This window comes from Hemiscyllium ocellatum, chromosome 16, assembly GCF_020745735.1.
Source record: "Hemiscyllium ocellatum isolate sHemOce1 chromosome 16, sHemOce1.pat.X.cur, whole genome shotgun sequence".
NCBI lineage: Eukaryota > Metazoa > Chordata > Chondrichthyes > Orectolobiformes > Hemiscylliidae > Hemiscyllium > Hemiscyllium ocellatum.
Window position 1 is genome coordinate 34,567,519 of NC_083416.1, and position 16,411 is coordinate 34,583,929.

Below are 16,411 nucleotides of genomic sequence, written 5' to 3' on the forward strand. Positions count from 1 at the left end.
CATATATGGTAAAAGTCAGCTTCCAGTAACTGTGATTCAGAGCGCCTTAATCATGTTATTGGAAACATGCCAAAAGATTTAAGGAATTTGTGGTTTTTGCTGGGATAAATTAGAATACCATGACTTGTAAAGGGTATAACATGTTAAACTTACAAAGCTCAGCCTGACTTTGAAAAGTTTCTTTGCAAGAGGTCAGAATGATACCTTTGCTTTGGGCATTTTTTTCATTTAAGCTGTTTCTGAGAGGTGATAGGACTGGACTCATCAAAAAACTGCTCTGCATCCAGTTTAGCCAAAATGCTTTTCGCAATTGGAACTGCAAGCAAAACAAAAATCTAAACTTATACTGGCGAGACTGTGCTTTTCATGAGAACGCAACTTTTTTTTAGGGAAGGAGAAATCACTGGGGTAAATCTTGACCTTGAGCTAACATGTAAAACAGTTAAAAATGAATCAGCACACTTCATATTATTGCCCATTTTCAAAATCAGAACCCGTGTAGAATGGGCTGCCAACTTGTTCTAAAATGAGTAACATTATTGTACAAGATTGCTCTGTCTCACTAAGTCAAATACAATATATGTGTGGTATTGTTTCTTTAGTACTTATTGTGCAACTATTGAAATGATCTAAATGGTGAAACATTTGTTAATAAAACTGAGAAGTATGGAAAACTATTATAAAATGGCCAAGTTTGGAAAGGTCAATTTATTGATCATGCAAACATCCAAATCTGGAGCAGGAGTAGGCCTTCCAGCCCCTTACTCTTGCTCCACCATTCAATAACATCATGGCTGATCTCATTGTGGCCCTAACTTCACACTCTTACTTAGTCTCAATGTCATTTAACTAACTTCTCAGTCAAGACTCTACCTACATTTGCCTTAAATATATTTAATGTTATTATCTCCGCCACTCTGAGGGGAACAGAAGTCCAGGGATCGTGGGGTTGTTGCTTGGCATGCTGTTTGATTCAGTTGGTTTAGTTTAGTTGGTTTTCAGAGAAATATAAGACAACAAGCATCATAGTTTAACTCAGGAAATGTCATTGGGGATCTTTGTGGGAGGCGCAGCAAAAAATGAATGGTTTTTATTTGAAACAGCAAGGCATGGAGTACCACATTAGATGTAGATGGTGTGAAAACTACAATACTGATATAGAAGTATTTTATCAAATACATAATAAAGCAGTTAAGATTAAAGTACCAATAAATCTTGAAGAAAAAATAGCACCAATAATTGGAACCATGAAACTGCTTAATTGTTTCAAAAACCAATCTGGTTCATGCTGTCATTGTGGAAAACAAACCTGCTGCCCTTATACAGTATGGTAGGTAAAGGTAAAACTGCCACAGTCCTACATGGCCTAGGATTTCTTTGTACATTATAGAGAGAGAGAGAACGAAGACAGAGAGAGAGAGACAACTGGTTGTGGTTTAACCTGAGGGTCATCACTCCTCAGGTGAGGAGAGAGGTTGGAAAGAAGAGTCCTTCAAAGTGACTTCAGCTGGTGTAAGAATTGAACCCATGCTATTCATATAACTCTGCATTGTAGGTCAGCCATCCAGTTAACTGACTCTACTAATATGGTACATGATTTGGAGTTGCTGGTGTTGGACTTAGGTGTACAAATTTGAAAATCACACAACACCAGGTTATAGTCCAACAGATTTAATTGGAAGCACTGGCTTTGTCACAACCACCTGAAGAAGGAGCAGTGCTTCGAAAGCTAGTGCTTCCAATTAAACCTATTGGACTCTAACCTGGTGTTGTGTGATTTTTAAAATGGTACATATCTCACTATGGACCTACAGCACTGCAGTTGTCTCTTAACTCTCTGCAATGGACTAACGTGGCATTCAGTTGCGTAGGAGTAGGCAATAAATGCTGGCCGACAGTGATACCTATTCTACGACTGAATAAAAAAAAGTCTACGTTCAAATTAGGAACAAGTGCTTAGTTTGACAATGACATTTCCATTTGGGAATTGTAAAATGTACCCTTAATATTCAATCCCTCTTTGCTGAACAAATATAATCCAATGGCATATAAAACTGAAGACCATTAATGACCATCAGCTGTGTTTGTGACCATCAGCTGATCATATAGGGAAATTCAAGGATCAGGCTTCACAAGGAGACTGACACAGCATAGCAAGAAATTCTTCCATGAAATATTGGATGATGTCAAAATTCCATGAGCTGAAAGCAGAATACACTTTGCAGGGATGTGGAATATCACAGGAGTAACGGCTTGACACTGCTAGCAATGCCATCATCATGTAAACCTCCAGCTATCTCTAGAGTTTTTCAGCAAAAGAAACGTCTGGTTCGGATGCAGAGCAATTAGAATTGGACATAGAAACAGATAATGGCTCTTCTAATCCCAAGCACCTTACTGATTGGTTATGGAATTGTGTATGAATTCTATTTCATCAGTTAGATGAGCGCCTCAGTCATTGTTTATACTCAGATAAGCAACATGAAGACTAAGCAATAGTTTAAGAGAAATCTCCAAAGAAAACATATTAAATGCATATTAAATAATTATAAAATAAACTTAATTCAATTAAACACTTTTAATATACCATGGTTATTCGTGCATTGTTAGGAAAATAAAATGTCAGATGTCCAGAGTGCAAAGTGTCTAAATCTGCATGTTCCTTGTGGGAGTTTAAAAAAAATCAGTGGTTTAAAGATTGATTATGATGGTGATCATCATAGCCATTGCGAACTTTTCGTAGAAGATTGCTTGTCATTCCAAATCACATTGTTCATGTATAACTCTTTAGTAAGCATGCATTGTTACCCACTCTTAATCGCTCACTTTTATAGTTTCCACGATGAGTTGTTATCCTTTATCTTTCCATATTCTCATCTGCCCCCTTTCCTCTTCCTCTCACTTCACATTAATATAATTACCAGTGGCAAATATATTCATGCTATTGGATAAAAACTACAGTCACTGCCATATCTACATTCTAAAATGTTTTCCTCCTTAGCCTGGTTGAAAATTTCAGCGCTTATTATGTTCTTCCTTATTCCTACTCTAAAATTTGTGGTTTGTGTTCTCCTATTCACTAATATCCAAAAACTTTGAAAAAAAAACTCATTGGAAAGCCATTGGCCTTCATTAATTAAAATCTGCTTGCATGTGAACACATGATCTGCATGCTTTTGCAGTACATATATTCAATGCATAACAAAAATAAGGTAAAGGTAAGTAAAACTACAAGGAATTGAGAGAACAGAAAAAAAGTTCCATGAAAGGACCTCTTGTTTTATAGATAGGTTCTTGATTAGTAAAGGAACCAAGGGTTTCAGAGAGAAGGCACAAGACTGAAGTTAAGATACCTATCCGCCATTGTCGAATGCTAGAGCAGACATGATGGGCTAAATGGCCTAATATCTGCTTCTGTATCTTATGCTTTTATCACTGTTAATTCTCCAAGAGCATTATTGAGTAATATTTGAATATGTAAGTATAACCCAGGAAAGACAAAATCAGGAAATTATTTCTTAGAAACCGATTATCTCAATAAATAGGAAATAAATGAAAAATATAAATAATGAGAAATAAGGTCTATTTGATTAAGCATGCATCATTGAAAGACCTCTGCTTACCAACAGAAAGAGATGACACGATCCCAGCATTTGAGCAAAGATTTGCATCACAGCCAATCGTTCCTCTCTTAAGTTTAGTATTAAAATATTTTTCTAGCCACAGATTCATTCAATGGCCAATTACAAGGGGAAATTAAATGAAAAAGTGCCACAAACCAGATGGTTTTAATCTTGCTGAGCTAAATTGCTTTGATGAACTTGAAGGTCAGCTATCTGGAATGTAGCTGTTCATTTTCTGCTAAGTAGAAAAACAGAACAGTATATTTTTGTACTGAACATGGTTTAACATCATGCAATTTTTTCTGTCAACTTAAAAGATTTTAACTCATATTTTCAAAATTAGGTTGAGAAAAGACTAAATCTGCCGTATTTCAAAACTACAAACATACACTAAGCATTATTATTCATAATTTAAACCATTGACAGCATCTTAAAGTTTTCATGTGTGGTAATTTTCTTTAAAAAAAACAAACTTCCCAGAACAAAATGGCATAAATGATATAATACTTCTATACATCAATGTGTTGCTAGCAGAAATTCAACTTACATCTTACTGTTCTGTTAAATTTTTTTTTAAGGAAGGACCTGACAAATGCTGATATAAGTTGTTAATATGCTCACACACTTGATTGTTGCTAAGGTCCAATGATTGTAATTTTGAAAAGTGTATCAGTTTCAGTCTAGTAATTTCAGCTATGAACAATTTCTTAAACTCAAAGTCTGATCTGCAACATAAGACAGGATCTACATGAAGTAATTAGATTTGCAGCTGGAAAACAGTTTGCTCGTGAAAAAAGTGACAAATATCGGTCGGCATTCCTTTGCAGTACATTTACTGGTATAATAAATTGTTTTTTCAATAAATGATTCAAGATTTGTTCGGATTCGCATTTCACCCTGTACTTTTCTGAACTACAATATAAAATATATTCGTAAAACGGTTACTTTGTTGAAGAAATTCGTTATCAATAAAAAAAAGTAGCAAATGTTGATTTGAGAAAGTTACAAAAGTTAAAGTGCATTACAGTGGAGAGTATATAGTTCCTTGAATAGTTAGAAAGCTTGAGAGAGAATGGAAGATTAAGTGGATTTTTTGTTATTTAGTCAGATGCAAGCTATTGTAGTTGGTACTTATTTTCTTTATTTATAAAAAAAGATTTGGACATACACATGAAAGGAGTGATCTTGAAGTTTGCTAATAGTTCTTAATTAAGGACCATAATAGACTATAAAATTCAAAGGCTTAGATTTACATAGCACTTATCACAACCATATGATGTCCCAAAGCATTTCACAGCCAAGAAAGTACTTCTGAAGCTCAAAAGTAGAAAAAGAACAGCCACTCCCATCAAGAGTAAAAAGATAATATGCAGATAATCTGCTTCTGATAAATATTGGAAAAGGCATCAGAGATAGTTTCTCTGTTTTTCTTTGAAGTTGTGCTACGGAATCTTTTGTGTACAAATCCAGATGAACAATTGTTTAAAATTTCAGGCAAAAGGCAGCACTTTCAATAGGCTGCTAATCTTGATTTTGTTTGCTCAAGTAGTGGGACTTCATTTCTCGTATAGTGGTACAGTCATTGAATAAGTAACAGAACTCCAGGCTAATGTTTTGGGAACATGGGTTTGCATCCCACAATGGCAGTGAAATTTGAATTCAATGAGAATCTGGAATTGTATGTTCACCTAATGGCAACCATTACTGCTAATTATTGTAAAACCTAGCTGACTCAATAGTGACCTTTTGGGAAGGAAATCCGTCATCCTTGCCTGGTCTGGCCTATATGTTACCCACAGGAATGTGTTTGACTCTTCACTATCTTCTGTGCAATAAGTGTTTGCCTAGCCACTGACAGCCACATCCCATGAACAAATGAATAAGGAGAAACTTTGACTATCTGAGTTGGATGCATTATGCCACTAATTGAGATGTATAGGGAAGTACGTAGGACATTACAGATCAATGTAGACAAGGAACAAGCATCGGCAAATAGGTTAGTGAAGCAGTTCAGTGCAGAGAATTATGAAGTTAGATAGGGAAAAAGAATATATCACAAATGAGACAGTTTTTGACAGAGTGGTGAAAATTTGGGATGCAGACTTGATTAAAAGCCTAGAATACTGTTAGAAAAGGTTGTGAAATGAGAGATAGTGGATTTTTCAATGTAGGAATATCAAATATATTCACAATGATGCAATACAGAATTTGTCAGTTTGGAGTGCTGTATATATTCTAGACCCTGTCAGCAGAAAGGTATTAGAGACATGGAAATGTTATAGAAAAAGATAACTGGAATGATAGTAGGAATAAGATGATATTGTTTGGATGAGAAGCTAGATATGAGAATTTTTAAATTTAGGTTAAGGAAACCTATTAGAGTTCTTCAAGATTAGGTAAGTATTTGAGAAGATAAATTGTGAAAGATTTGTTCTATTTGTTGAAGAATCAACATTAAGAGGACTTAGAAGTAATTCTCATTCTAAGACAATTAAAGGGGAAGTTGGGCATTTTCATTCAAAGCCTTTCTTAAAAAAATTGAATACTTTAATACAAATATACTTTTTGAAGCCATAAATTAAAATGGTACTGAATAAACATTTGAAAAGGATGTATATGCATAGGGAAAGGTCATATTAAATTGTTCCAGAGTCAGCTCCTCAATTGAAACTATAATTGGTCAGGGTGCCCTACGTGCTTAAAGTTCTAATTTTTTAGAGAATGCATCTATCATGCATGAAAGCTACTTTATGATTTTTAATGTACATTTTGGACGTATCATCATCAAAGTAAAGGATAATTAGCTTCACAAACATTACTTGAATGGGAACAGATACACAGTTGGACCATTTTGTTCAAACATTTTTAAGTCTAATTTAACCAGCATGGTTTTTTCCAAAACAAATATTACTTATAAAGAATGGGTCCAGGCAAAAGGACCTGAATGAGAACAGTTGTAGAATAATTGTAGAAATTAAAAATATATAAAATAAAAATACATAAATTGCAACATTCCTTAATTGTTTAAATTTTCAATCCAATGTATGTCTGACATTTTTGTCTTTAAAACTAAATCAATGATATCTGCACAGCTTACCTAAACAGAATAGATTAATTTTTAGAGACAACTAACCACAAATAGCTGTAATTAGACTCTGAGGGTGAATCAACAAACCATGTCTGAGATTTAGACTGCTTCATAAGTTCCTTTAACCCTTCAGTGGACACATCTAGAGTTGTCTAAAATATCTTTACTGCTGATAGAACTTTCACCAAATATATCCTAAAAGATTCTAAAGGCTGAATTTAATGGAGCCTGTCACAGTGGGAAGCATTCTGGCTGGGTCCATGACTGTGGGCAAACGTGGCAGATCAATGGGGGCAAAGCCTTCCCTGATTAATTCAGAGCATGTTGGGGGCTGACACAGGATTCACAGCCACTGGCAGCATGATGTCGGTTATGCTACTTGAAGAGTCAACTGACACACATAATCAGAGGGTCTGGCCACTGAGAACTGTTCCATGCTCTTGCTTCCAACACTGCTCTCCAAGCTGTGACCCCCACCTTGCAACATCTTTCTGCCTTCACTCACCTTTGTTTAGGTATTCTCCCAGTGATCCTATTCCTTTGGTGGGCACATTATCGCCAGCAACTACAACATCTACTGTGCTGGTGGTACGAGGAGCTATGGTTCATGCCAGCAGCTCTCCGAGAGTGAGACATTCACCACTGGACCCTCTATCACAGGGAAGACCCAAAGGTCGCTACTCATGTACCTGAGAGACATTTCACTCTGTTGGGTGTCCACCTCAGAGCAAGTGTTCCCTAATGCTTGTTTGACTTTGGGCAAGACACCCACTGACCTCAGAGTTTCTCATACATTTTAGACTTCAGAGAGCTGTTTTTAATTCGCTTCACATGATGTAAGTCAAATAGTAGTTTGTGCTGCAGTTGTTGCTTTTTTAGAGAGTGTCTATAGACTGAAGGTCAGAGGTCCTCCTAGGTTCAGGTGGGTGTACATTACTTGTAGTTTACAGGTTGTGGTCTTATGATGTACATTCGAGCATGGTTGTAATTCTGAGGCACAATGAAATGAGTTTCATATGTTCTTCTCATTTGCAACAATGTGTAAGCAATTGCTAAAATTCTTTTGGAAATCACACTCAAAACAGTCAGATACAGTTGGCCCATTTGAATGGCACCCCACCCCAGAGTTGTCTTCCCTCACAAGCACCATTTGTTGGCCTGCTCTGGTGCCAGCCAATTTCATGTCCTCCCAGAACATGTTAATGAGCCTCAAAATGGTTTAGACAGTATAGCAACGAGAGAAGGCAAGCAGAGGGCCCATCACCAGCTGTCCCTATTTACTCTGCTACAACTAATCAATTCAAATGAATAAAATTTCCAATCGTTAAAGTCATCATGATTCTGCAAACATTGATTTGAAACCAACACTGCTGAAAGTAAGCCTAAATAGATCACTAAGAGAAAATCATGGACAGACAATTTAAGATTTCAAGTGTATCCTTAACCTGATGGAAGGGCTGCATTAGAAACATTAATCTATCTGTTCTCTATGCATGCTGAATGAGGTATTCGGTGTTTCCATCATTTAGAGAGTTTTGCTTTTTATTTGAATTATTTGGTGGAGTGAACAAAAATACTTTATACCGAATGCTTTGTACCGTAACTGTGGTTAAGCAGTTTTTAATGCTTTCGTTCATGTTAGGGCGTCACATTTTGATAGAAACAAGGAGTCAGTGAGACAGCTAGCACTTTGGTTACATAATAAAGATAAAAGTTAAGTTTCAAACATCGATTTCACGCTACTTGCCTGAATGTAATTTTAGTCTTTTTTTTATTCACAAGGCAATTTCCATTAAAGTGAAGCTGAAACTGCTATGCTTCAATAAACCTGTTTTATATATATACTGCTGTGTATTATTTTCTTGCATCAGATTTCCAATGGAATTGATTCTAAATGTTGAAGCATACAGGAGGGGAAGCTAAAAGATTTACATTTTAATTGGTTTGCAAATAGCTTTCTCTAATTCTGTTATGGAGTGTATACAGTATTGTTATGGAGGTTTTCCTATACTGCAAAGCATTTTAAAGCAAAAACATTTAAAGGATGCGATTTCCCTTCAGGAAGCCCCATTTTACAGAACATGCTGTAACATTTTATGTGAAGGAATTTTACTGCAGTTTAAGGTTAATTGTTCCTTTGCATGCAACCTTGTGGTAAAAAACAGAAAGGAAGTCTGCGTGGAGAGAACTTAATAGAGTACAGAGTTCCTGACTGGTACTGCATTTTCAAATTAGCTTAGCAGGAATAACATTGTACTTGGATAATGTTAGTGGGTTAAGGTTGAGTAATAGCAGAGTAAAAAGTCACAACTGATATTGTATTGATTTATGTTGTGAGATAATTATGTTCCAGACCAGGTGCATAGACCTTTAAACATGTCTCTTAATATTAGCCATGAAATATTGTTGAGGAATCAACAACTTGAAATACAGAATCCAAGTCACAGATTTTGTTTCAGTGCTTGTATCAACACTAAGCTTCTTGAATGACTTGTTTGTCACTGATGTCAAAGATGAAGTTACGGGAAAAATTAAATTATTCACAGCCTGTTGTTTAGCACTGTGAAAGATTAGCAACTTCAGGGTACTTTTGACATTTAATGGTTTTGTCATGGTTAAAATAAAAGATTGAACATAATTCTGTCAGACCATAGTGTAGATCATAGTGTGGATTTATTCAGATATTGTTTGTGGAACCATTGCCATTTAAGAAAAATGCCCAAAAACTAAGACAAAAAAAAAATGCATGAAATAAATCATCCTAATGATTTAATCTTTAATGAAGTCAGATTTGAAAGTGAATCAAGGTGGATAAGTTTCATTTTAATATGGATAATAAATACTTTTAAAACATTTAAAAAATATTTTCACAAAAGAACATACTTTAGAATACTGATAACAGAAAGGCGTGATGTATATTTCTACAAGTGATATGTTAAGAAAAAGGATAGTTTTCAGTAATAGAAATTTGGTTGGTTATTATTTGTTTTAAATGCAATATTAAAATTTGTGAAAGAGGCCAAAAGATGTTGCTCTTTATGATGAAGATTTACAGGGTTGTAGTTTATACTTGGTGCTAGTAAAGGATAATTCTTAATTACCAAATTGTTTTGTTTGGATTGTCCCAAAATATTATAGGGAATTCCTTTGCTTTAAAAATGACTTAATTTGTTCTTTTCAGTAAGATTGATTGATATTGGTTACCCTTTACTCATTAGTTACAATTGATGTTCTGGGATAAATTATATTGAAGATGTCAGAACACAATGCAAGACTGATAAACTTTCAATTTACAGTTCAATCTGTTAGAGTCACTCACACATTATTATTTGCATCGACAGACACCACAGAGACCTCATTATAGTGATCTTCCTCTCCTAAATCCCACAATTGCCTTTCCATTGTCATCCAAATCTTCTTATTCCTTCACAATTCACCCTGACTGCCATCAAAGCTCAGAATGGAAAAATCTATTTTTGTATGTTTAATTAACACTTGTTAAAACAAATAAGTCCCAAGTATAAAACATTTTTAACCTAATTTATTTGATTAATTTAAAATTTAATGAAGATACTAAAGAAGAATATTTGGTAAACTTGGTGATAAAAAATTCGATTTGTTAATTGCAAATTAACGTTGTTTGTCAGACCATGTAAAGTATTATTGGTTTTACACATAAAAATATTATTCTGTTGTCATGAGAAATAAACCATTTTGCAACCAACATTTTCCTTTAAAGGGGTGAGAGACTAAAAGCATACTATTTTGTTGGTTTTGTTCAGTGTTATCTTTGATATTGATGAAAGGAAAATAAATACTTACTAGAAATAGCAGAAATTGACAATATATTGAATTAGTTCTAATTTGTTACAATGGACTGGAGGAACACAAATAAATCTCTATTCAAAACATATTGTCAAAGTTACAGATTCAAATAAAAATAAAACTACTGCTTAAATCTGGCCATTGCCTTTTAAGGTATAACTTGTCATCTGATCTGCTATATTCATCTAAACAGGAATCAGCTTAAATCTGGAGGAGGCCACTTCAGTCTCCCAGCACATTTCCTGCTTTCACAACAGTGTTCTTGGAATTTAGTTCATTTTCCACTTAAGTAACAAATTTATGATGCAAATAAGTCTGTATTTTTTAAAAGCTATGTTAAATACATCTATTTTTTGTATGGGCATACGTACAGTGTTTGGAGTACAGGATGAAAATAAATTTAAAGCCTGCAGAACTGTACTTAAAGTCTACCACAAACACCATCTGGCCTTAAGGGCTGAATAAAATGTTTCCTGATGGAAAAGCATCAGGAGGTAAAGATCAGGGGCCCCACTGTCTAATCTCCTTTGACTGTTCCTTACAAAATTGATTTTTTTGCTGATGCAGATTAGAAATTTCATAAAATATTTTTATATTGATGCTACATGCATATATACACAGGATGGTAGTGTTCTCCCTCCTGAAATTTTACAAAATTCATTTCACATATCTTCAACTGTCAGAACATTACCAGCTAGTTAATGGGGGTGCAGCCTTTCCATCCTGCCACCACTGTCAAAATGGTGCCTCCATGATGTGGTGTGGTTAAAAACCCTAATACTTTGCTTAGATTAGATTCCCTACAGTGTGGAAACAGGACTTTCAGCCCAACGAGTCCACACCAGCCCTCTGAAGGGTAACCCACCCAGACCCATTTCCCTCTGACTAATGCACCTAACACAATGGGCAATTTAGCATGGCCAATTCACCTGACTTGCACATCTTTGGACTGTGGGAGGGAACCCACATAGACACGGAGGAAACGTGCAAAATCTGCACAGACATTTGCCCAAGGCTGGAATTGAACCCAGGCATTGTGAGGCAGCAGTGCTAACCACTGAGCCACTATGCCACCTATTTTGTAGAATTCTCTGGCCTTTCCTTTTAACCCCTTCACAGAAGTAACCAACACCCATTTTTTGATTAAAACCAAATACCCTAGATGGGACTTGAACCCACAATCCCTGACTTAACAGGTCAGTGCCTTATCCATTAAGCCATCTACTTTTGTTCCACTACTATTTAAAAGATATTTAACATGATCTAGTGCAGAACTGTACCAGCATCAAACAGCTGCCGCCAACAATATATCCACCTCCAAAATGAAATTAGTGCATATCATGAAAGATACTGAATAAAGGTCAAATAACCTCAATGAAAAGCATACGTTAACTTGAAACCTCTATAATTTTTATTTGATCTTTTTAATTGAAGTTAGCTTCCCCAATGTTTCTCCAGTTTATCTAGTGAGTTGCAGAGCTATGCAAACCAGATCAAACTCCATTTTCATCCCTCTGTTATGAGTAAGCTGTAGAAATGCCCACTGAGTTAGGAAAGGTGATAGGGAGTGTTTGACACCATGGAAATATTCTTTAACAAGATGTTGAATCCTTTGGTAGAGGAGTAAAGGTAAAACATTTGGCATGAAAAACAAATTTAATATTAATTAGGATTGATTCAACCAAAAAAATGCCTATTAGGGTTTGCAAATAGATATTATTACAATACCCTTTAGGCCATTTGAACTAACATAGCAAATGTGTTGATATCAAGCTAAAATCAATTGCTACCTTCACTGTTATAGTGATATTATTGGTGCAAGTTTATTTTGCTTAGCTTAAAATATAAAGTGCAATTAAAGCAGAGATATTGTATATAGTTCACCTTTTTCATGAGTTACAAAGAAATGACTAAAACAGATTTTGGCACTAGCATTGAAATACCTGGCAACAGGTTCACCAGTTGGAATGAGAGTGAAAAGGTTTACAACACAATATATAAATAATAGTCTCTTTTATTCTTTCTGCACTATTCTTAAAGTTCGATGAAAAGGTAAGTGAACAACATCAATGGTTTTCTGTCCTGAGCAAAAGGACATACAATTCTAATTAACCTCACTAAGTCAAATGTTTGTCATTGTGATAGTCCCACCTAATATTCCATTGAAGGTAGGTGAAACTAGCTGAAGGACAGAAGTCTAATGCCCTGTACCAGATAAATTTGATAATAAGTGTCTTTGCTTCTGGTTGGGCAGTTGAGAACTGAGGGCCATAGTCTCAGTATAAGAGATCAGACATCAGGACTTTCCACTGAAAAAAGTTGTCAATTTTTGAAATTCTCCACCACAAAGAGCTAGGAATGCTAAAATGTTGAGCATGTTCAAGAGAGAGAATGATAGATTTTTGGATACTAAAGAAATTAAAAGGTATAAGGATAGTACGGAAGAGCGTCATTTAGGTAGATGTCAGTATGATCACATTAGATGTTCAAATAGTCTCAAAGGGCCAAATGAGCTACACAGTGTACTCCTGTTTCTTATGATCCTATGTCCTATGCTACTTGGCTATCGTTCCTTACCTTTTTTGAGTTTTTTTGAATCCCAATGCACGGATTTTGTTTTGAAAATATTTCCATACTGAAATTGGAATTTTTTTTATTACTGACACCAGGAAATGGTGCTGAGAGCTATTAAGTCATTGTGCATCTTAATCATGCCTGACAACAAAAAAAAAACACTTTAGCAGTGTAGAACTAACCCTCCCACAATTTTGGTAACATTGCCAATATCCATCTGTTTCATCAGAGCATCTTTGAGACAAAAATGGGTAACAGAAGCAGCAGAAAAATGCATGACTTAGTTACTAAGTGGATTAGAGTGAAAGAATTTATGAAGATTTTTATCACTTATTTTGAATGGTAAATTTATTTTAAGTACACAGCGGTGTAATAGTGAGAATTTGTCAGGCAGTGAATTGATTTGTGGTACATTGCACACCCTGAGTAATCCTCCATCTGGAGGTGCATATTAAATATATTCTAGAATCTGGTCCTCTTTGAACTCTGTGATTTGCAGAAATTTAACTGACTGTCAGTTAAGGATCCACAAACACAAATACATGGGCCACCATAACTATTGGACAAGGTGTTTCAATATGGTTCTTAATTGTTGTTGAGTTGCTTTTTTCTGATAGCACCCTAAGATGTTTAACCTTGGCAATAAACAGCAAAATAATAATTCTGTATTAATATTAGCAATCAGTAAATTTGATCTGACACTATCATGTATCATAATTATTAAACAATAAATTACCTTTTCTATATATTTTAATCAAAATGAGAAAAAAAAGTTCTGTGCCTTGGCCAAAAGTCAAAATTATTTTTGCGCATAGCTGGAACCATCTGGAATTAGTATTCTGTTCCAGAGACAACCACTGCTGTGTATTACATGATGCGTTAACATGAAATGCTGCATATATCATGGAGACTAAAGATGCTATTTAAACGAAAATGTTTTGAAAACTCACAGACACTTTTAGTGTTGTGAACTTATTCATTTGTAGAAAGCTCTACATGGATTTAAATCTAAACTAGACAACTAAAGCTATGCATTGATTTATGCAATAATCTTCCTAGTTAGTTATGAAAAGCACTTTTACATTTTGCAAATGAAGCATGCAACAGATGGAAATCATCAGAGAATTTTTTTTTGACTATCAAACGTTAAAGCAGGGGAAAACATGACTGCACTTTGGCTAGAAACTAAAGCTGTAATGAGAGCTTGTGTACATGTGTATAGGGTTAGAAAAGGGCTACATTCTTAATTACCTGGGTAAATTGTAAAATTGCATCATGCTGGAGAAACAACAAAAATACTCACTTTTTTGACAACAAGAAATGGTTTAAAATCTTTAACAATACTTATATAGTTCAGAAGTTAAGTGAGTTAAAATCTAAACTTAAGTGTAAACAATGTTCAGATTAGGCAGTTCTGGAGTTAAGGGCACTAACTGTACATACCTCTATTGTCACTCCTCGACTGTTGAGTCACACCTGTTGGAAATGGACAGAGCCTCAATTTTTTCTTCCTCAATATAAATACAGTCACTGAGGATCAGAGCTACATCTCTGGAATTTTATAAATTATGTGGGTCTTTTGAATACTCTTCTGTACTGCTTCCTTGGAAAACTCTTTTCTTTTACCTTATATGAACTGAAAAAGAGGCACTGCTGCTGCATGCCACAACTGACAGATCCCTGAATGAATTCTATTGGCCACAGTAAGTCATATGAACCCTGCTGTGACCTGTGGTAGTTGAGCACAGAACTTGCTTTACCCACTAAGGAAGCCGTATTTGGCGATTTTCATATTTCTTCTAAATTTGGAGTTTTTCAACGATACTGTAGGCTTGGCTTGAAACTCCCCTCATCCATGTGGAAATCATTAAAATTGAGAGTCTCAGTGACCAGTGCCAGCTTTCTGCCTGGGAACGTGAGTGAACTGCCTCAGAGGTTGTTTATAAGAACTAACTTCCTCCTTCTCCCCATGGACAATCTCTGGATCTGAAGATTATAGCCACAAAAAGGGAAGGCAAACTAACAAGCTTTAAATTACCTAAGTGCTTAGAATTTCTATCTGCTTCGGAGTCTTACAGAATTTAAATAACTCTTTTTCTCTGCAATGCCTTCTCATTCTCTGCATTGAATTTCATGAGCTGAACACAAGGAACAGATTTAAATTCGCCGTTTTTGAAACTGACACCATAAAATTACAAAATGAAATTAAGCCAGAAACTCTGAGCTCTGTAGCATGTGTCAGTCGATACAGGAATGCAGCTTTAAGATCCAAGGAATAATGCATATTATAAATTAGAAAAAACTTTAATGAGATCAGAATCCAAACAACACTTTAAATGGCAATGTTATTGTAATTTGTCTTTCTTCTGCCTGAGAAAATATCTGTGAAATGAGTAATCTGGCTTGCTTTGCGGCTTTGCATTTATAAATTATGAATCTAGCCTACTAAACTATTTAGTTCCTATTGCCATCTTTGCATATCTACTCTGACTTATGAGTGCTAGGACCTGAAATGTATTCAAAACTGAAATTAACTAAAGCATGCAGCAGACAGCAATTATGATTTATCATATATAAATGATACATTTTAAATATATCTAGTTCTGTCCCACTGAAAACATAATCAACAGTTTTAAGGAATGTGAATATAATATTAATCATGCAAAAAAGCCAAAGTAATGATGTTACGTGAATTTACTTTTATTAAATCAAAAGAATTTTTTGCAAGATTTTTCAACAAATGATTCAATCCTGCACTGTGTATGTGCTTATGTTTATATCTTTGATTTCTTAGACTCTGAGTAGGCTTTTCCACTCCCCTCCATGGTGAGAAGAATGGTGGATAGGTGAACCAAGAGGCCAAAAATTGGAATCTTTCCAAATGGGAAAAGCTTCAGCTATTATGTTCTTTTTCTTCAGGTGACTGGTAGAGTATGTTGCTGATACAAGACAAGAAGACTAACTGCATATATTTGCATCTCATTACTATCATAATTTGCTGGAATTACTTTGGCCTTCCAAATTAGCTTCTGCTCTTCGAGAAAATTGCATTTCATAAATTTGCTAGAGAAGGCAGCTGTGCATATGGCAAATTGCACCTCTTCATCCACCTCAGTGCTTGCTGCCTAATTTGCACTATTGCTACTCCCAAAACAGTCAAAGTAACTTATCTTCCTGTGCCATCTGAAGGCCAAGTGGCGCATGATAGATGGAGGCAGCTTACGGCTCAAGGACATACATTGTAAACAGGAAGCTGTTTATGACTGAACTATGCTGAAACTGCAAAAGTGGGAATCAGGGA

The 16,411-nt window shown here is 35.3% G+C and overlaps 1 long non-coding RNA gene across 1 annotated transcript in view; it reads right to left on the reverse strand.

The window, feature by feature from the left end:
- LOC132823186 (uncharacterized) overlaps positions 1–14,880 on the reverse strand; it is a 30,326-nt gene extending 15,446 nt beyond the window's left edge. Inside the window, exon 1 of the long non-coding RNA XR_009645514.1 lies at positions 14,554–14,880. This is a non-coding gene — a long non-coding RNA (uncharacterized LOC132823186). The remainder of the gene's footprint in view (positions 1–14,553) is intronic.
- Positions 14,881–16,411: the final 1,531 nt, after the last annotated feature.